We start from the raw sequence: 21,123 nt of genomic DNA on the forward strand, positions 1-21,123 counted from the left end.
GAGCCGGCCGGCAAGGAGAGCCAGGCACAGCGAGGTCTCCGGGGCAGGTGGTGGGTGTTTCCTAAGGGCTGCGTGCCGGGGATTCCCCATCCTGCGGTCCTCCGGCAGCAAAAGGAGCAGCAGCTCCGCGCAGCAGCGGGGCGGGCGGGCGGAGAGGACTCCGGCCGCAGACTCCTTTCTCCCAGCCACGCCCCGCCCCGCCTGCCCCGTAGGTCTGCGGCGGCCGCTGCGGGCTCTGGGATTGGCCCGAGCGGCGCGCGGGGGCGGGGTCATCACGCGCGCGCGCACGCGCGGGCGCGGCCACGGCGGCGGCGCGCGCGTGCTCCGTCGGTCGGTGCGGCGGCAGCGGCTAGGGGCTGCGGCGGCGGTGGCGGCGGAGGAACGGGGCGGGCCATGGCCGTGGGCGGCGGGACGGTGTAGCGCCGCGCGGGGCAGGCGGGAGGTGACTGAGAGAGGAGCCATGGGAGCGCCGCAGCTGGTCGGTAGCGGCGGTCTGGGCTGCTGACCGCACAGCCGAGCTGGGAGCCCACGGCGGCGGCGGCGGCGGCGGCGGAGCGCCAGGCAGGTGAGTGTGGCGGAGCGCGACCCGGATATGCGGCGCGGCTGCTGGGCGCGGGCGCGGGCGCGGCGGGCGAGGTTCCCCCCGAGCGGGCCGGCGGCGTGCTCTGGCTTGGCCACAGCCCGTGGTGGTGCCTGGTGCCGGCGACTTCGGTGCCCGCGCCGCGGTTCCTCTCGGCTCGGAGGACTCCCGCCTGCCCGCCGGCCCGCGGGGGCGCCTGGCTTGACGGCTGCGGCCCTCCCGGAGGTTTCTCCAAGGTGAGCCGCGCTGCCCGGCCTCCCGCGGCACAGACGCCGCTGGGCGCCCCGGGCCGCCGGCGCAGTCGGTCGCATTCCGGACGGGAGTCACTGTGGAGAGGGTGTCCTTGCCCCCCCCCCCTGCGTCTACGCGGCCAGCTCCGGAGCCTCCCGACTCTCGGGTATCTTTTAGGGGCAGAGATCCGGGACTGTTGGGGGGTATATGGTCGTGTTTTCCAATCCTCATGCCGCCACCTATCAGTCCTGGGGCCTTGGGTCAGAGTGCCCAGTTTTGTTCATGGGAAGAATAATAATACGTAAATTCACAGGTTTGTTGTGAGGATAGACTCGAAAGGTGTGCAAGGCCGAACAGCAGGTGATCGGTGAATGGTAGGCTGTTAGGAGCAAACCCTGGTGCATCCTCTTGTGTCAGCTGTTGCTGATTCCTGGCCGCGCGGGCACGCTTGGAGGGCACACTATTGGGGAAGAACTCTGGGGTTTGCAGCCACCTCCCGTGGCGACTGTTGAATGTTGGGAGTGGCATGGGAATCCTCCAGCTTCATTCTAGAATCCTGTCTGCAGTCTTCTGCTTCGGTTGCCTTGGGATACCTGTCTCGTACCGAGTGGGAAACTGTTGCTGGAATATAAACCCAGCCAGCGAGTTTAAGGATTCGCTTTAGGATGGAAGATGGCGGGACGCACACACTTGAAGTGCTTTGCTGATTCAATAATCTTAAGTGACACTTAAACTCTGTCACTTGTTACAGAGTATAAACACACACGAGGAATATGGAAACAGACTTTTTTTCTTTCTTTCTTTTTCTGCATTGCTACATCCGAAGGGAGTGACAAGTGCTTCTGTAAACATCGTCGTGGGCAGTGTTACTGTCTGGTGAAGTCATCATAATTAAATTAGATGAGTACTTATTTTTGAAGCCCTGAATGAATGTTTGGAAATATGATTCCTAATTAAATCATCTCCAGCGAGTCAGAATTCTCAGCAGTTCATTAATCACTTGGGGATTTTTTATGCTATGCTCCAAGATTTTTATGGTAAAAAGCAGAACTGTTTAAGTCATGATCATGTAGCATAGGAGGGGGTGGGTGTTCAGGTTACAAATCTTAACCTAGTTTCAGGAGGCAAATGTGCAAGAAAGTAAAGCCCTTAAGCTTTAAAACTGGAAGCAAAAATGACTAAAAACAGAGAACTTTTGTTTTACATCCATGTTTCACACTCGGATGAGTGCCTTCTACCTTCAGGTTATTTTTTTAGAAGTGGAGAATATTGGGTTGGGTTTATTGCCTTTTGCACCTCTTGTCTGTATTTCCTGCTTTTCCTAGCGACTCATTCATAAAGACTTGTGATCCAAGTTGCTTTGTGAATGTGAACAAAACACATAGAAAATAATTAAAAGTGAGCTTTACCGTTTAAATTATGTTCCTCCTTGTAGTCTAATTGTGTTCTTCCTAACTGATGATCTTCCCTGTTGTCTAATTTTAGACTAGTGAGCCCAATAGTAGAAGTACTGTTAGCTACTGTGCAAAGGCTAGGGGTCAGAAGTCACATCTTGGTTCTAGGCCTGAACATGAGTCCCAAAAAGCTGGAGTCTTTCTGGACCTCAATTTATGTATATATTTTTATAATTAATGGAATTTGAGTGTGTGTGTGTGTGTGTGTGTGACCAGTAGATTGGGAGGATGGTGGTAGACTAGAGAATCATATTATACATATAAAGGATATTATTATATTTGCCCTTCTCTTTACTCTTTCTCTCTTTTGTTGACTTTTTCTTCTCTTCTTGAATTCAAACTTTCTAATGCCTCAGAGTTTTCAAGCTTGCCCCTCTACTTTTTTCTTCTTCTATCTATACTCTTTCTGGATGATCCTATCAAACATGCTCTATGATTTAAATACTCTCAATGTATTGTTTACTCTCAGATTTTTTATCTTGGGTCCTGAATTTCAGATTTCTTCTACTTGCCTACATGACATCTTTACCTATTTTGTCTGTAGGCATCTTAAACTTAACATGTTCAAAGTAGAGCTCTTGATTTCCATCCCTCAACTTATTTCTTTCCCAGCAGTCTCCATTTCATAAGAGCATCTCCTCCTCCACACTACTTACGTGAAAAATCTGGTATCCATTCTTAATTCATTCTTTTGCCTCACTCCTCGCCTATCACACGAATGACCAGCAAAATCTATAAATTTACCTCCAAAATATGTGCCGAGTATTTTTAGTTTAGTTTGTTTTTAAAGGCACCATCCCAATTCTTACTGGGTAGTAGTTTCCTAACTGGCGTCTCTGCCTCTCGTCTTACTCTCCTACAGTCCATTTTCAAACAGCAATCAGCATGATCTTTACTTAGTTTCTTGCTCTAGTAGCTTCTTGTTACACTAAGAAATAAATCCAACTCTTATCTGCACCATCAGTTAATTATCTAGCTTATTCTTTTCTTTGTTTATGGTGTTTTCCTCCATCTAGCTGTGCTATAAGTTATCTGATGGCTGGGACTTCTCTGTCTTCTGGGCTACAGTAACTCGAACAGTGATTGGAACATTTAACGTGCGAATGAAATAAGTTATAAAATATTCTGATTCCAAGTATAACATGTACTGATCACACTTTACCCTTTTTTGGTCCCAGATTTGTGCACATGAGGAAGAAATCAGAAGGCATAGAGTTACTCTGCTAGACATCCTTAGTCCTTCAGTCTTCATAAACATGCTATACTTCCTGAAAAGGCTAAGCATTTAGAACTTAAGCCACCGATAACAAAACAAATGTGAATTTTGTTCATTGTGTGCTGGACCATTAGTATTTTTGCAAATAAGGAACCAAACTAGTGTTCCGCACTGTTTTGTTATTTTGAGGCATTGAATTTTGGTCTTGACAGGAGGGAGTTGGTTCTAGAATGTGGTAGTTTGATCATATAATTGCTTAACAAATCACGTAGGGTAGCAGTTAGAATTTTTACAGAGAGCAAATGTCTTTGTTCAGTTGCACTATTTAAAAACAAAAGTCTGAGACTTTCCCCCCCACGTTTTGTGAGTGTGTGTGCATCCATATATGTACATATTCTGGGAACCATTTGATTTGAAGTTGTCATAACATATCATGGGAATAAATCCCTATTATTTGGTTTCTCTTTATTTTCTGCTAATCCTCACCTGAGGATATTTCCCCATTGATTTTAAGAGAATGGAAAGGAAAGAGAGACAGAGAGAAGCATGGATCGTGAGAAAGATATCGATTGGTTGCCTCCTGCCTGTACCAGATCAAGCCTGCAATCAAGGTACATGTCTTTGACTGGACTTGAACCTGGGACCCTTCAGTCTGAGGGCTGATGCTCTATCCACTGAGCCAAACCAGCTAGGGCTATTTGGTTTCTATTACCTGCTCACTTGACAGCTTTGTCATGTTGTAGAAAGAGGCAAATAACTTAGTATTTCTCTCCTCTGCCTGAAACTGAGTCTAGCCCTGAAAACTATGAACAAAGAAAGGCATGGAAAAAATTAGAAGTGTACAATTCCATTGTCAAAGTAGAAATATAGGAAAAATATGTTGGACGAGGAAATCCGAGATTAGAGGAATAATTTTTTTTTAACTAATGACATAGCTGTTTATTATCATTATCAAGTATTATTGTATATGTTACACTTTTGTTCAGCAGTAGGTTTGTTTACACCAGCATTACCACAAACACATGATAGTGAGTTGTGCACAGTGTTAAGACAGTTATGATGTCACTGGGCAATAGGAGTTTTTCAGCTCCATTATATTCTTTTTTTTAAATTCTTTTTTATTGAAAATTTTACATGTATCTCCTTTCCCCCTCATTGACCTCTCCCCACCTGCTCCTACCCCCAGCACATGTCCCCACCCCCTATTGTCTGTCTATTGGTCATGCTCACATGCTTGGATACAAGTCTTTTGGTGGATCTCTAGAGGAAGAATATTGACTGAACATTTAGTAGAAAAGAAAGATAAGGGAAAACAGAGATTTTGAGGCTTATGTGAGACAAGTTCCTCTCACCCCTCTTACCTCTCACCCAAATTTTGACACTTGGCTATTTTCCCGTTTGCTTCCTCTCCGTTTGCTGATGTATATGGGTTGTTTTTCTAAGGAGTGTCTATGATCCTACTGTAGTAATGTCAGAATACAAAGGAAACTTCTTTTTTTTTTTAATACCCAGAAATCAGTTGCATTTTTATTTTATTTATTGATTTTAGAGGGAGGAAGGGAGGAAGAGAGAGAGAGAGAAAGAGGAAGAGAGAGGGAGAGAGAGAGAGGGAGGGAGGTGTGCTATTTCACTTATTTATGTATTCATTGATTGCTCCTTGTTGGTGTCCTGACCTGGGATTGAACTGGCAACCTAGGCGTATTGGGATGATGCTCTAACCAACTGAGCTACCCAACCACAGCTATCCTTTTCTTTTAAAATTATTTGTTTATTTTATTATTTTTCTTTTTATATCTATTGATTGGGGGGGGGGGATACATAGAGAAAGAGAGAGAAATATCTATGTGAGAGAGAAATATTGGTTGGTTGCCTCCATCGCCTTCCTACTGGGGATGGGACCCACAACCTGGGTATGTGCCCTAACCAGGATTCCAATCCATCTTTTGGTTATAGGATGATGCTCCAACCATCTGAGCCACAGTGGCAGCTAAGGCAGGGCCTTTTTTTCTCTTGAGTAATCTTGGTTGTAGGTTCTTACTATTCATCACTTTGAATATTTCTTGTCACTCCTGTCCGGACTGCATAGTTTCTGTTGAGAAATCAGCTGATAATCATATGGGTGTTCCCTTGTAGGTAACTACACGTTTCTCTCTTGCTGCTTTTAATATTCTCTCTTTGTCTTTTGCTCTTGGCATTTTAATTATGATGTGTCTTGGTGTGGTCCTCTTTGGATTCCTTTTGTTTGGGGTTCTGTGTGCTTCCTGGACTTAAAAGTCTATTTCTTTCACCAGGTGGGGGAAGTTTTCGGTCATTATTTCTTCAAATAGGTTTTCAGTGTCTTGCTCTCTCTCTTCTTCTGGCACCCCCATAATTCTGATGTTGGTATGCTTGAAGCCCCAGAGGCTCCTTACACTGCCTTCAAGTTTCTGGATTCTCTTCTCTTCTTGCTTCTCCAGGGAGTGTCCTTTGCCTCTTTGTATTCCAAATCTTTGACTTGATTCTTGCGTTTCTCTAGTCTGCTGTTGGTTCTTTGTATAATATTTTTTATTTCAGACAGTGTATGTTTAATTTCTAGTTGGTCCTTTTTCATATCCTCAAGGGTCTCGTTAAATTTATCAGCTTTCTCTAGGAAATTCTTGAAAAACCTTATAACTGTGGTTTTGAACTCTATGTCCAGTCGTTTGTTCTCCATTTCTTTCATTTGTGATGTTTCCCTGTCTCATTTTCGCTGCTTCCCTGAGTTGGTAGGGTGGCTTTGTGTGCTGGATGTCCTATATGGTTCAATGGGTCAGCCTCCCAGTTACCTGATATGGACACTCTTGGTGCACCCCTTTGTGGACTGTGTGTACAGCGTTGTTGTAGTTAAGTCTTTTTTTTATTTTTTATTTTTTTTATTTATTTTTATCAAATTATTATCTTTGTACATATACCATTGCTGTAGTTAAGTCTTGATTGTTGTTGGTGTCACTGGGAGAAATTGACCTCCAGGTCAATTGGCTGTGAGGACCAGCTATGTCAGCTTTTTAGCTTTTTAGTGCTTGTGCTCCATTCAGCCAGCTTTCCCATGGTTCTGGGTGATAGACGTTTTGTCTTTTAGTTGTAGTTTTGAAATTGTTGTGCGAGGCAGCAGATTAGTTGTTTACCTTTATCGCCTTCTTGGTTTCTCCTTATTTTATTTTTATTATATTCTTTTATTGATTTCAGAGGGAGAGAGAGAGAGAAACATCAATGATGAGAGAGAATCATTGATTGGCTGCCTTCTGCACACCCCCCACCTGCAAGCCAGGCATGTGCCCTGACTGGGAATTGAACCATGATCTCCTGGTTCATAGGTCAATGCTCAACCATTGAGCTATGCTAGCCTGGCAGACTTAAGTGTTTTTTAAAGAAAAAATTTCTCAAGTATCAGAATAAGAATAAGTATATAATTAATTGATCAACATACTGGTTTTCTTTTAGAGATATAAAAGAGAATTCCAATCTTCAACATAATGGGTTTACATGCAATAAAATATTTAACCTTGTAAAAGGAGGAATATTTCTAAGGGCTTTAACTTAAAAATTATCTTATACCTTTTGGAACCTGTCAAGTGATACAAATCTCATAATATCAGGTTATAATAGGTACCATCTAACAAAGAAATTTGGGGGCTAAGTGTGATAAAATGGTAATGGACATCATCACATATCCTCTCATGTCTCTTTATTTTTTTTATTTTTATTTATTTTTTATTTTTTTAAATAAATCTTTATTGTTCATATTATTACAAATGTTCATTTTTTTTCACCTTCATTGCTCCCCTCCACCAAGTTTCCACCCCACCTTCTGCCCTTTCCCCACCCCCAGTGTCCTCATCCATAGGTGCACAGTTTTTGTTCAGGCTCTTCCCGCATCCCCCTCTCCTTTTTCTCCCAAGAATTGTCAGTCCACTCTCCTTCCATACCTCTGATTCTATTATATTCACCAATTAATATTGTTCATCAGGTTTTTTAATTCCCTTGGCTTTTAGTTTCACTTGTTGATAGCTATGTATTTGTTGATCATAATTTTTATATCTTCTTCCTCTTCCTAAAGAACCCCTTTCAGCAATTCATATAATTCTGGTTTGGCGGTGATGAACTCCTTTAGCTCTTTTTTTTATTAGTGAAGCTCTTTATCTGGCCTTTGATTCTGAGTGATAGCTTTGCTGGGTAGAGCATTTTTGGCTGTAGGTTCTTGGTATTCATCACCTTGAATATTTCTTGCCATTCCCCGGCTGGCCTGCATGGTTTCTGTTGAGAAATCAGCTGACAATCGTATGGGTGTTCCTTTATAGGTAACTACCTGCTTTTCTCTTGCTGCTTTTAATATTTTCTCTTTGTCTTTTGCTCTTGGAATTTTAATTATGATGTGTCTTGGTGTGGTCCTCTTTGGATTCCTTTTGTTTGGGGTTCTGTGCGTTTCTTGGATTTGTAAGTCTATTTCTTTCCCCAGGTGGGGGAAGTTTTCTGTCACTATTTCTTCCAGTATTCTTTCGGTATCTTGCTCTCTCTCTTCTTCTGGCACCCCCATAATTCTGATGTTGGTTCGTTTGAAATTGTCCCAGAGGTTCTTACACTATCTTCAACTTTCTGGGTTCTCGTATCTTCTTGCTTCTGTGAATGAGTGTCCTCTGGCTCTTTATGCTCCAAATCTTTGACTTGATTCTTGCCATCTTCCATTCTGTTTTTAGGACTCTGTATAATATTTTTTATTTCAGACAATGTATTCTTTATTTCTAGTTGATCCCTTTTCATATCCTCATAGGTCTCGTTTATTTTATCGGCCTTTTCTAGGAAATTCTTGAAAAACCTTATAAGTGTGGTTTTGAACTCTATATCCAGTCGCTTTTCCGCCATTTCTTTTGTTTGTGATCTGTTTCCTTGTCTCGGCATTTTCACAGCTTCCCTGAGTTGGTAGGGTGGCTTTGTGTGCTAAGGTGTCCTATATGGTTCAGTGAGTCAGCCTCCCAGTTACCTGAGGTGGACAGTCTTTGTGGGCTGTGTGTGCAGTCTTGTTGTTAAGCCTTGCTTGTTGTTGGTATCACTGGGAAGCGTTGATAGCCAAGCCAATTGGCTATTGGGATCAGAAGTGTATCAGCTAGGAGGGTTTCTGTATTCCGCTTGAATGGGCGGAGTCTCAGAGTGGCACAGACAAGCTTTGTTGAATCCCGCACAATTGGTTGTAGGTGCGCGCACCTCTTTGGTATAGGCGCAGACAAGCTTTAGATTCCTGTCTGTTACTCCCTAGGAGAGTCCTATTTGCAGCGAACGAGAAAGCTAGCCACTGGAATGGCTTCTGTGCTCCGCTTGGATGAGGCGGAGTCTCAGGGTGGTGCATTCAAGCTTTATTCAGCCCCTCCCTATGAGGGTCTGGTTTCTGAGTCCCGCAGTAATGGCCACTGGCTTCACACACCTCCGAGAGATCTCTGCCCACTGCCTGACAGTCTGGCCTCTCCCTGTTTGGGGCTATCAGCGCAATAGGGTGGTTCTGTTTTCCTCCCAAACAAGAAAGCTAGCGTGCATTAGCTGTCTGCCCTCTCTGCCGGGAGTAAGCCAGCAGCGAACTCAGCCCACCCTCTCTGCGCTCCTCAAGCAAGCCGGCAGGGAAGTCCGGTGGCCGCCTTTTCGCGCGCATAGTTCTCTGTACCTTCACAGTTCCTGAGGTTCAGCGTGCCTTCTCTCTCCTTCCCAGATGGTAGAGCCTCCTCTCAGCCAGCCGTCTGGCGCTTCAGGGCAATGTTTCCCCTGTTTTTCAGTTCTAAATTCAAATTTGTTGTGGTAAGCTGCATTTGGGTGTCTACTCTATGCCGCCATCTTGGTTTCTAAACAAAAGTATTTTTCTCATGTCTCTTTAATGAATTCAGAATTCCCATTTACTGTTATCACGGTAGAGATTAATTTTGCAAAAGATAATGGTGTGAAGTTATAGCTTTTCTCCCGGGTCTGTCTAGCATTGTCACTTTCTGCTAGCCTATCCATTTTATTCCAGCACTTAAGAGTTGCAGGTATTCAACTTTCCTAGGAGTTGAGGAGGAGGATATATTGTTACCTGTACAGCTAAAGTACATCGTAAATCTAGCTTTCCATTCTCCTATTAACTTGGTTCCAGCCTAAAGCAGTTAATGTAGAAATTCCATCATTTACTCAGAAAATTCACAAATCCTCTTCCTGAAAAAATCCTGGCTTTTGGATTTATATATATCTTTCCGGATTTATATATCTTTCCCTATTTCTTCACCAAGCTATGGATATTGCCTTATTTCCTCTAATATTTAAAGCATATCACCTGAGGTTATTATTAGTTGACCCTTTGGGAGTATTTACTGCTGAAATAATGTTAATCTGGGCAGTCCCCTATATCCTGGCATTGCTAGAACCAAGTCTGCAGCTCAGAATCCCGAGAGACTGCCACATTGCTGACCCTGTAGTTTGTCATTTTTTGGTGCTCTGGCCTCTTGGGAGACCACTAAGCAAATGCTCATTTGCCTTCAAGGGAAATGTGATCCTGATTATCCATGCCTTCAGGGGGAGGATTATGTGGATTAAGAGAAATCCTTGGGTAACTCAGAAGCTTTATTTAAACTATTTTACCCACATTCCTGACCATGGTTTTTTCTCAAATTTATAATATTTACTTATTTCCTATCTCTCTCCATTTACCATTTAGAAGTAATGGTAGTCTGTGAGGTAGTGGAGAGATGGGAGCAGTCAAAGGAGTTAGATAATCATCAGGCATTGCCCCACATAATTTGGTGTTGACTGGGTGGTTTAGCCAAGATGCTTACTAGACCTTGAAGACCTGAATTCCATGAATTCCTTATCTGCTGAGCCACTGGAAGGAATCAGAGGTGACAAGAGGTCATACTTTATTTTGAGACATTTGCACTTTACTAGCATAACTGATTGAGCTTTGTGATTTAAATAATGAGATTTCAGATTTAAATAATGAGATTTCAGATGGAGTTTTAAGTTTAATTTGAATTTGTAACTGAAGACAGTGCAATTCAAAATAGAGATGCTGACTTTTTGTAGCCAGGTCACTAGCTACTACTTTTAAGTTACATGTAGTTACACAGTAATCAATTTCTAATAAATAGTTGAAATATTGTCATTTAAAATTGTTTACTCTTGAGCTGTTGATTTAGTGGAGGACCTGTATTTGTGTTACATGCCATTGAGTGGATAGTTATTTAAAATTATGTTTAGTCTTATCTATAAATTTATTTCAGGATAGTAAAGGGGGTGTTATAGAATATTTACTTTTTTTAACTTTTTTTATTTTTATGGATTTTTAATGACAGAAACAAAAAATATCTAAAACCGCAGCTTCTGGAAGAACCACTTGTTCTTGCCAGTCTTGTACCTCTCTTCAAACTTGACTTTGGCCTCCCTTCGGGCCTTGTGTTTTAGAGCAGGGTCTCTGAAAACATCCTTGTTGACAACAGTTTTGTCCAAGGGAATGTCCACAGAGTACCTTGTGGGCATGAGGTGATTGTAGTTATAAACTTTCACAAAAGACTTGATCTTTGACCTCTTGGCAATTTTCTTCTTGCCCATGGCAGCTGTCACTTTTCGGGGGTAGCGGTCAATTCCAGCCACCAGAGCATGCCATCGTCAATGTTCTTTACGATGACGGCTTTGCGTCCGGAGTAGCGTCCGGCCAGGACCAGCATCACCTTCCCAGGTTTCATAAACTTGCCCATTTCGAATGCAGCCACTCGGGCCTAGAGCAGAAAAGCTAGAATATTTCTTTTAAAAAAAAGGAGCATTGAGTTTGATATGACTGAGACCACCTAAGACAGGTGGGATGCAGTGGTGTAGCACATGGGAAAACTCTGGTGGGAGGAAGCCTGGCATCTTGTAGAAACTGAATGAGGCCATATATAGCTGGAGAGGAGAGGGTGAGGAGAAGATGTGTAGGAAAAGAGATGTGTAGGATGAGTCCAAGTTCAGGTATGATCTTGTAGGAAGAAGCTTGGACATTTGTTTGACTGGAACCATGGTCGGCAAACTGCGGCTTGAGATTCACATGCGGAGGCTCTTTGGCCCTTTGAGTGTGGCTTTTCCACAAAATACCACGGCCTGGGTGAGTCTATTTTGAAGAAGTAGCATTAGAAGAAGTTTAAGTTTAAAAAATTTGACTCTCAAAAGAAATTTCAATCGTTGATATTTGGCTCCGTTGACTAATGAGTTTGCTGACCACTGGACTAGAACGAAAGCTGAATACTTGTGCGGTGTAGAGTTGCTTGACCAAGTAGAATTTAAAGTTGAAATGGATTTTAAAGATCATATAATTTAACTGTCCAATTTTACAAATAAAGTGTAAATTAGGGAACATTCCCAAGGTTAAACAGTTAGTGGGTGAGGTGGAGCTAGAACTCAATGATGCTAGTTCATTGTTAACGTTTAGCTATCAGACCTAGGGGTTAAATCTAATAGGTAGTTGGGAGCATTTCAGGTTTGAAGCAAGAGAATTCCAAGAGGGAGATGGCTGGATGGCTGTGTGCACCCAGTAGATAGTGGGTAATGGGAAGCCACAAAGTCAGGTCCCATTTATGAGGATTTGAGTTGTGCTACTAGTGTACTAGCATCTTCATTTCATCTTCCTGCATTGACTTTTTACCTAGCAAAATAGACTTGTGGTTGCCTTCAGAGATTAGTTCATGCTCTCCATAGCAAAGCTCTTCTCCAGCAACTTACTTTGATGACTGTACTTTTAAGTAATAATGAAAATGTAGATATTATAAACAGTATTAATTCTTTAATAATGCAATAAGTGACTGGGCTGAGGAAAATCATTAAAAGTAAAATCTTGGAATAAGGTCTTGAGGTGCTTGGGGCCGGCACTAACCACTTAATAACACTGGCCAGGGCTGGTGATTTCGCCCCTCACTCAGCATAATTTTCTGAAGCTTTATGAAGCTGTTGCATATATCAATAGACATTTTCTTATATAGCCATAGTATAGTTACTGTAATGTTTCCTTTCAAGTTTGAAAAATCACTGAAGATTTTATAAACAAATCACTGAAGTGTTTATAATTGTGTGTCAAGATACCTTTCTCTTAATCTATACAAACTGTTGCTCTGCTGATCTAATTAAAGAAATCTGATTCTTTTTGTAAGGAGAAGAATCCTTTAAGAATACGAAGTGGAGTTGCTAATGCCTGGGGAAGAAATTGCAGAAATTAAGAATTCTTTCTTTTTTAAAAAAAATATATTTTATTGATTTTGTACAGAGAGGAAGGGAGATAGTTAGAAACAGCTATGAGAGAGAGTCATCGATCAGCTGCCTCTTGCACACCCCCTACTGGGGATATGCCCGCAACCAAGGTACATACCCTTGACCGGAATCGAACCCAGGTCCCTTCAGTCCCCAAGCCGACGCTCTATCCATTGAGCCAAACCGGTTTCAGCGAAATTAAGAATTCTTAAGGAGTTGTGTGTCTTGCATTTAATGACTTAGCTTTGTAGAGATGTTCTTAACAGTTGGTAAGAATAATAAACACAATCTAAAGGCCATAGAAGGCTTCTTCAGTAGGTAACATGAGAAATAAATAAAATTAAAAATATTGTGAAAAAGCAATTTAATGTTTTCATTTATTTCAGAAAGAGGAAGGGAGAGGGGAAGAGGAATAGAAACATCAGTTATAAGAGAATCATTAATAGGCTGCCTCCCTCATGCTCCCTACTGGGGATTGAGCCCCCACCAGGATTCAAATGGTGACCTCCTGATTCATGGATTGATGCTCAACCACTGAGCAACACCGGCCAGGAATAGTGAAATTTTAGTGAACATAATGGATAACAGTTCACAAGAAAAGCCTATTTTCTAAACCATGACATTATAATGGTTCTATGAACCTGTTCTAAGGGTACGCCAAAGTGAATGTCTCTGTATTTACAAGTTGTACTGCCAATGAAAAATGTTGTGATTTTAACCACTAAAAGTTTAAGTGGCCCTTTATAAAACAATAGGAGCTAGGAAATTATTTTAATGATTATCATTTTCTAAAGTATTCACATGGCTTTTCTGTATAAGAGGTCAAGTAATTAGTTTACTTCTGTTATTTCCTTATCTAGAAAACCTGTTAACAGTATTAACTCGTTTGTTGTAAATTATCTTACAGTAATTAAATGCTCTGTCAGTCTGATGTGGAATGCTAGTGCACTGACTTGTCTAAATTCAGACCTTCGGAATGTCAGACTTGTTCTGCCATGGGGTTGGGGCTTTCCTGGGCAACATAGACTTCCTGAAAATCATGTTAGAGAGCCTCTGCATTTTAGAGCTTCATTTTACATTTGAGAGTGGAGACCTAGGGAAGGTGGCTATCAGCTTGGGTGTGCAGGCTGCAGTGGCCCTTGAACCCCAGGTTCTTTTAGCCCGGCATTCAGTTTTCCCTTCACTCCTGGGGATTGTCCCAAGAGCGTTTCTCATCCCCTTGGTGAGTGTACCAACCCACTCCAACTGATCCCAGGCCTTATTGCAAAAGTATTTCTTTTTCCTTGGTATATGTATCCCTTTGAATACCCAGTAAAGCCCTTGCCTGTTTGGCCCAGTAGATAGAGCATCAGCCTTCAGACTGAAGGGTTCTATTCCAGTCAAGGGCACATGCCCAGATTTCAGGCTCGATCCCCAGTGAGGGACATGTAGGAGTTAGCCAATCAGTCATTCTCTTTCATCATTGATGTTTCTCTCTCCCTCTCCCTTCCTCTCTGAAATCAATAAAAATATATTTAAAGCCGAGGCCGGTTTGGCTCAGTGGAGAGCGTCGGTCTGCGGACTGAAAGGTTCCAGGTTCGATTCCGGTCAAGGGTATGTATGTTGGGTGCGGGCACATCCCCAGTAGGGGGTGTGCAAGAGGCAGCTGATCGATGTCTCTCTCTCATCGATGTTTCTATCTCTCTATCTCTCTCTCTTCCTCTCTGTAAAAAATCAATAAAATATATATTTAAAAATATATATATATTTAAAAAATAAATAAATACCCAGTTAATGAAATTAGACATCTTGGTTGAGCTTCAAATATTAGACTAGGTATAAGTGAGAGAGACAAAAGTGTCCTATTTTCAATAATGTTATATTGGTGTTTAATTGAATTGGGAGGATATTGTTCATTTATAGAAATAAAAGGAGGTATTGGTTTGAAAAACAAGGTGAATAAAAATAGGACCTTTTAAAAAATATTCTAGTACAGTTGACAACATTCAAGAAATTCATAAGCTGAAAATACCTGTTTGATTCTAGTTATCAGTTACCGGTACTCTCCCTACCTTGACACTAACACTCCCTCTTCCCTGTCCTGCCATTTTTTCAAACAGTGGTGTAATTGTCTTGGTGCAGAGGTGGATACTTTTATTTAGTCAGAAGACTGGAGCTGTGGGTGTTTGTTTACAGTCTAAGATGTTTTTTAGGATCTGCTTTCCTTGTTGCCTCAGGGCTGAACTTTGAAAAGGTCTAATCTAGTGTGGTTAAGCCAGGTCTGAATGTATCCTTTATTCTACTTTTGGCATTGCTGTCAATATATCATAAGATTTTCTTTTATTCATTTCTATTAGCTAAAAAATTGGCCATAGGAAAATCTGGTTCATTCACATATTCCTTTATGTTAATTAGGGTGTGTGAACATGTCCCTCTATTTACCATTTTATAAGAGACTAAAGGGCCCTAGTGGGTTTGGCTCAGTGGCTAGAGCACCAGCCTGCAAATGGAAGTGTCCCAGATTTGATTCTGGTCAAGGGCCTGTGCCTGGCTTGTGGGCTCTATCCCTAGTAGGAGGTGTGCAGGAGGCAGCTAATCAGTGATTCTCATCATTGATGTTTCTATCTCTCTCTCCCCTCTCCCTTCATCTCTGAAATAAATAAATAAAATATTTTTTAAAAAGTGGAAGTGGATCCTGAAACCAAAAAGTTTGAGAACCCCTTGAATAAAAATTTACAACCTAGTCCTCAAGGGAGAGGTAGTCAAGGAAATATTCCTGTATGAGATGATACCAGGGCTTAATCACAGGTGTATAAATAACTGCCAGCTGGAATGTAATGTGGGAGGGAGTTTCAGAAGTTAGGCAGGAAGAGGTAGATCACAGAAGGCCTTTGTATGCCAGACTGAGAAGTTTGTTCCAGTTCCTATACTCAAAAATAATGAGATTCTAAAATGTGTTATTTCTACCCTTGTGAAATACTTTTGGTATCTATTTTACTGTATAATTTTTTATATAAAAAGATTAGAAAGTTGTGTTTATGATTTTGTGTGATTTGGTAAATTGGCAGTCAACATTTTGTATATCAAAAGGTAATCTATACATTATTAGCATTGACAACATATGAGTAGTCTGTGACTTCAAGTCCTCATACTATGTAAATGAAGTTATTTTACTTATTGTAAAATGTAGATTTCAAGTAACCACTTGTCAGTGATGCCAAATTCTTTTTTTATTTATTTATATATTTTATTGATTTTGTACAGAGAGGAAGGGAGAGAGATAGAGAGTTAGAAACATCGATGAGAGAGAGTCATCGATCAGCTGCCTCTTGCACACCCCCTACTGGGGATATGCCCGCAACCAAGGTACATGCCCTTGACCGGAATCGAACCCAGGTCCCTTCCGTCCCCAAGCCGACGCTCTATCCATTGAGCCAAATTCTTATATATTATTTTTAATGTGCTGGTTATGGTTATAAGTTAATATTAACAAAAATCTTATTTTGAACCTTAAGGTTAAGTGATAGGTAAATGCAGATCCTAACATTCAAATAAAGGGTCAATGAGAAAATATTAGTAAAGTATAAGTCAAATAAGGCATATAAATGTATATATGTGTGTATATATATATATATGTATGTATGTGTGTGTATATATACATATATAAAGAACATTTACAAGTCAATAAAGATGTAAATAATCCAACTTAAAAATTGGCAACATGTTTAAACATTTTCCAATGAAGATATACAAATGGCTAATAAACATATGATTAATTGCTCAGCATCATTAGTCATTAGGGAAATGCAAATCAAAACCATAATGAGATACCAATTCATACCAATAGCATGACTAACCAAAAGGTAGACAGTAAGTTTTGCATGTGGTATTGGAACTTTCATATATTGCTATCGATAGTTAGATTGTAAAATAGCATAGCCACTTAAGAAAAGCGGTTTGTCAGTTCCTCAAAAAGTTAAAAACAGAGTTACCACATGACCCAGCAATTTCATTCCTGGGTATTTACCCAAGAGAATTGAAACACATGTCCATTCAAAAAAACTTTACATAAATGTTCAAAGCAGCGTTATTTATAATAGCTACAAAGTGGAAATATCACAAATGCCCATTTGTGAATGGATAAATAAAATGCAGTTTATTCATATAGTGAAATAGTATTCAGCCTTAAAAATGGATACAGTTTTTGTACATGTTACATTATACAAGGGTAAACCTTGAAAATATTATGGTAAGTGAAAGAGGCTAGTCACAAAAGATGATATATTATATGATTCCATTTATATAAAATGTCCAGAATAGGCAATTCCATGGAGAATTATTTAAAACTAGTGTCCTGGTGCACAGATTCATGAACATTGAAAGAAAATTAATTAGGAGAAATATTTTAATATTGCTATTCACCCTTTCTCTATAATAGAATTGTCAGCCAAATTCACGATCGATAACGACAGATCGAAATATGTGTGCGTTTGGTGCCAGTGAGAACTTTATGTTTTGCACATGCGCAAGTCAACTTAGCCTTTTATATATATAGATAAAATTGATTAATTAGACCTGCTTTCTGATTTAGCTCAACTTTTTCCAGCCCAGTGAAGCACCCCAATTTCTCTTTCAGGTAATTGTCAGCAATGCAGCAGTAAATATCAACACAAAGCAGATTATTATTAATATTATAGATCATGCAGGAGAACAAAGGATAAAATATTTAACTGTAGCAGTGTTTGACTATATTCTGCACAGTGAAAAAATTGAAATCATTTTCCAGGTCCACCATTTCTTTCTTCTTTGCAGTGGGGTCAAGTTTCTAAATTTCTAAATCTCTGTTTTCTGGCTAATGAAAAGAAAATAGGATTCTACCAAGTCTCCTACCTACCTACTCCAGGACTTCTGTGAGGATCAAATGAGAGGAGGCACGGGAAAATGTTTCACAAACATTTGGCTGAACTGTAAAATGTTTGCATCTGGCTATAAAGCAAGTCTTGTTCCTGGGCTGAAGAAACTCCAAGGAGGCTGGTTGCTAGGGAGAGGAAGCCTGGCGTTGCTGTGTTATGTCATTACCTGGCGCTCGTTTCCAGGCTGGGCTGGGCTGTGGGTCACATTTTGTGCCATGGGGTCTCGGCAGCATCAGCTGCGATTTGGTGGGGCATCGCTTCGGGGTGGTGGCAGGGCTTGTGTCCCACTGGGGGGAAGCTGAGTGTTGGTTTGTCAGCACCAGGTCTGGTTTGTCCCATGGTGCTGTTTATTTTTAAACTAGAGGCCCAGTGCACGAAATTTGTGCATGGGGTGGGGGGAGGGGTTGTCCCTCAGCCCAGCCTGTACCCTCTCCAATCTTGAACCCATCAAGGGATGTCCGACTGCCCATTTAGGCCCGATCCCACCATGATTGGGCCTAAACAGACAGTTGGACATCCCTCTCACAATCCAGGAATGCTGGCTCCCAACTGCTTGCCTGCCTGCCTTCCTGATTGCCCCTAACCGCTTCTGCCTGCCAGGCTGATCACCACATAACCACTCCCATGCCAACCTGATTGATGTCTAACTGCTCCCCTGCCAGCCTGTTTGCCCCCAACTTCCATCCTCTGTCGGCCTGGTCACCTCTAACTGCTTTCCCTTTCAGGGTTGATTGCCTTCAACTGCCCTCCCTTGCAGGCCTGGTCCCTCCCAACTGCCTTTCTCTGCTGGCCATCTTGTGTCAACATATGGGCAGGATCTTTGACCACATGGGGGCAGCTATATTGTGTGTTGGAGTGATGGTCATTTTGCATATTATTCTTTTATTAGATAGGATAGAGGCCTGATGCACGGTTGGGGACACTAGTTTGCCCTGAGGGGTGTCCCAGATCAGGGTGGGGGTTCCCTTGGGGCGTGGGGCAGCCTGAGCAAGGGGCCTGTGGTGGTTTGCAGGCCAGCCACACTCCCCAATGACCCAAGTGGAGGCCCTGGTATCTGGGATATATTTACTTTCTAAAATTGAAACTTTTTTTTTTTTTTTTTTTAATATATTTTATTGATTTTACACAGAGAGGAATTGAGAGGGATAGAGAGTTAGAAACGTCGATGAGAGAGAAACATCGACCAGCTGCCTCTTGCACACCCCCCACTGGGGATGTGTCCACAACCAATGTACATGCCCTTGACCGGAATCGAACCCGGGACCCTTCAGTCCCCAGGCCGATGCTCTTCCACTGAGCCAAACCGGCTTCGGCTACAATTGAAACTTTGTAGCCTGGAGCAAAGCTAAGCCCACTGTTCACTCTGTGGATGCCACCATTTCTGTTTGGATTTGTTTACCTTCTATAATTGGAACTTTGTAGCTTTGAGTGGAGGCTTAGGCCAGCAAGGGCAGGCAGAAAGCTTGGTTTCCTCCATTACCGGGGAAACGCCTACCTCCTGCTCTCTGTGGCTTGGTTGGGTTTATTTGCATACTTGCTCTGATTGGCTGGCAGGCATGGCTTGTGGAGCGGAGTGATGGTTAATTTGCATATTACTCTTTTATTAGGTAGGATGGCCACTGCGCATCATGGCAGCTCCTGCATTGAGCATTTGCCCCCTGGTGGTCAGTGCACATCATAGCTACTGGTCAGAGAGAAGGACGGACGGACACACACACACACACACACACACACACACACATATATATATATATATATATATATATATATATATATATAATTTTAGACTTATAAAAAAGGTATTGAAAAAGATAAAGGCCTGTGGATTAAAGCTATCCTCAAGACTTTCCCTTTTTGCCGATGGAAAAACAAATATATAAATGATAAATGAGAATTGTAAGTACTGATAAGTTTTATGAAGATGATAAAGTGATAGAGAATGTCGATGTAAGAACTTCCAAGCCTGTAGAGAATTTTTATAAAAATTTATTTGAGCCAGACAGAGGATACTCCAAGAAGTAAGAAAGATCTCAACAGACTGAGAAAACGGCTTCTTGGAATGTTCATTTGCAGGTTTTTTTTTTAGGCATTTGAAATTAAGGAGGGAAGGTTGGAGAAAACATGAAAGTGGGAGAAAACAAGGTGGAGATTGGATTGCAGGATAGTTAACAAGATTATATGCTCTCTTGAGGGTGGCTCCTATGGGGTCTGAAAGGCATTTCAAAGATATGAGGGGTGGGTTATGTCTGGCCTGAGGGCTGTGTAAGTCCTGCAAAATCATTTGGTCTGGTCCTGCCAAGGCAGCCGCAGGCTGGACTCGAAATTCAATAAATTTAGAAACTTTTTTTCAAAGCAACATAAATTTATATTAAGTGAATTATATTAAGTGAATGATATTATAAATAGCCGAATGACCCTTGGCAGAAAAAAGGTGCCGCACCCTTTGAGCTAGATGCACAGACAATGGACAAGGCTTGCTTAAAGCAAATATAAACCTTTTACTAAAGAAGTTATATGGCCGAGGCTGATGTGGCTCAGTGCTTGAGCGACTACCCATGAACCAGGAAGTCGTCCTTTGATTCCAGGTCTGGGCAACATGCCCAGGTTGCAGGCTTGATTCCCAGTTGGGGGCAGGTAGGGGACAGTCAGTCAGTGATTCTCATCATTGATGTTTCTTTCCGTCTCTCCCTCTTCCTTCTCTCTGAAATAAATAAAAAACAAACCATTTTTTTATAAAAAGAAGTTATGTGCCTGGCGTGTGCCTATCCACCATGACCTGCCCAGTTAGGAATTTATGATTAGGTCACTCTGCCAGGTTACTTTCTATAGAACCCTTTTTTATTCATAAGAATGACCCAGGCTACTATCTTTAAAGATATTTTAATTTTATTTTTAAAGTTTACTTAACTTAAGCTTTATATTGTTGACAGTACCAGGTTATTATCTTAATTGTGATGATACACTAAAACCCTTAAAAGAGGTAACTTTTGAGTTGAGACTTGAATGTTAGATGGATGACCTGGGGCAGAACATTCCAAGCTGCAAGAACAGCAAGTACAAAAGCCCTCAGGTAGGAGCAAAATATGTGACAAAGGCATAGCAAAACCAGTATGGCTAGAGAGTAGTGAATGAGGAAGAGAGTGGAAGATGAGGTCATAGGTAGACATAGAAACCAAATCATATAGGATGCTTATAGGTCCTAGTTGCAAATCAGGTCTGGTTACACTGGGAAGCTTTTGGAGGTTTTAAACAAGGTATTGGAGTCGTCTGTTTTTTGCTTTACAAGGTACATTCTGGTTGCTCTGGCACAATAGAGAGGCAGTGAGTCCTTCTTGGGAGGTATCATTTTTCTCAGGGTCCACAGAACAAATAACTGTACTCTAGGTAATACAGTAGGTCCTCAGGCTATGTCAGAGATCTGTTCCTATGGCGTGACATAACGAAATTTTTGCTATAAGTCGGAACCCACCTACATATAAGCACCTATGTCATTCACATGGAGCACAT

At 41.7% G+C, this 21,123-nt stretch overlaps 1 protein-coding gene and 1 pseudogene across 4 annotated transcripts in view; one reads left to right on the forward strand and one right to left on the reverse strand.

Moving 5' to 3' along the window:
• The first annotated feature begins 298 nt into the window (after positions 1-298).
• Positions 299-21,123, forward strand: part of PIK3CB (phosphatidylinositol-4,5-bisphosphate 3-kinase catalytic subunit beta) — a 105,263-nt gene continuing 84,438 nt past the window's right edge. For 2 of the 3 annotated variants that reach the window (XM_084901764.1, XM_084901766.1), the window contains exon 1: positions 299-565. The gene's annotated coding sequence lies outside the window, so the exon portion shown is untranslated. Of the gene's footprint in view, positions 570-21,123 lie in introns of all 3 variants that reach the window. The other variant, XM_084901765.1, reaches the window with a different exon arrangement.
• On the reverse strand, positions 10,758-11,240 carry LOC311632078 (large ribosomal subunit protein eL27-like; annotated as a pseudogene). The gene has a single exon. The product of its transcript is annotated as a large ribosomal subunit protein eL27-like (transcript).

The sequence above is a fragment of the Pipistrellus hanaki genome (assembly GCF_964339955.1).
Source record: "Pipistrellus hanaki genome assembly, chromosome: 13".
NCBI classification, from domain to species: domain Eukaryota; kingdom Metazoa; phylum Chordata; class Mammalia; order Chiroptera; family Vespertilionidae; genus Pipistrellus; species Pipistrellus hanaki.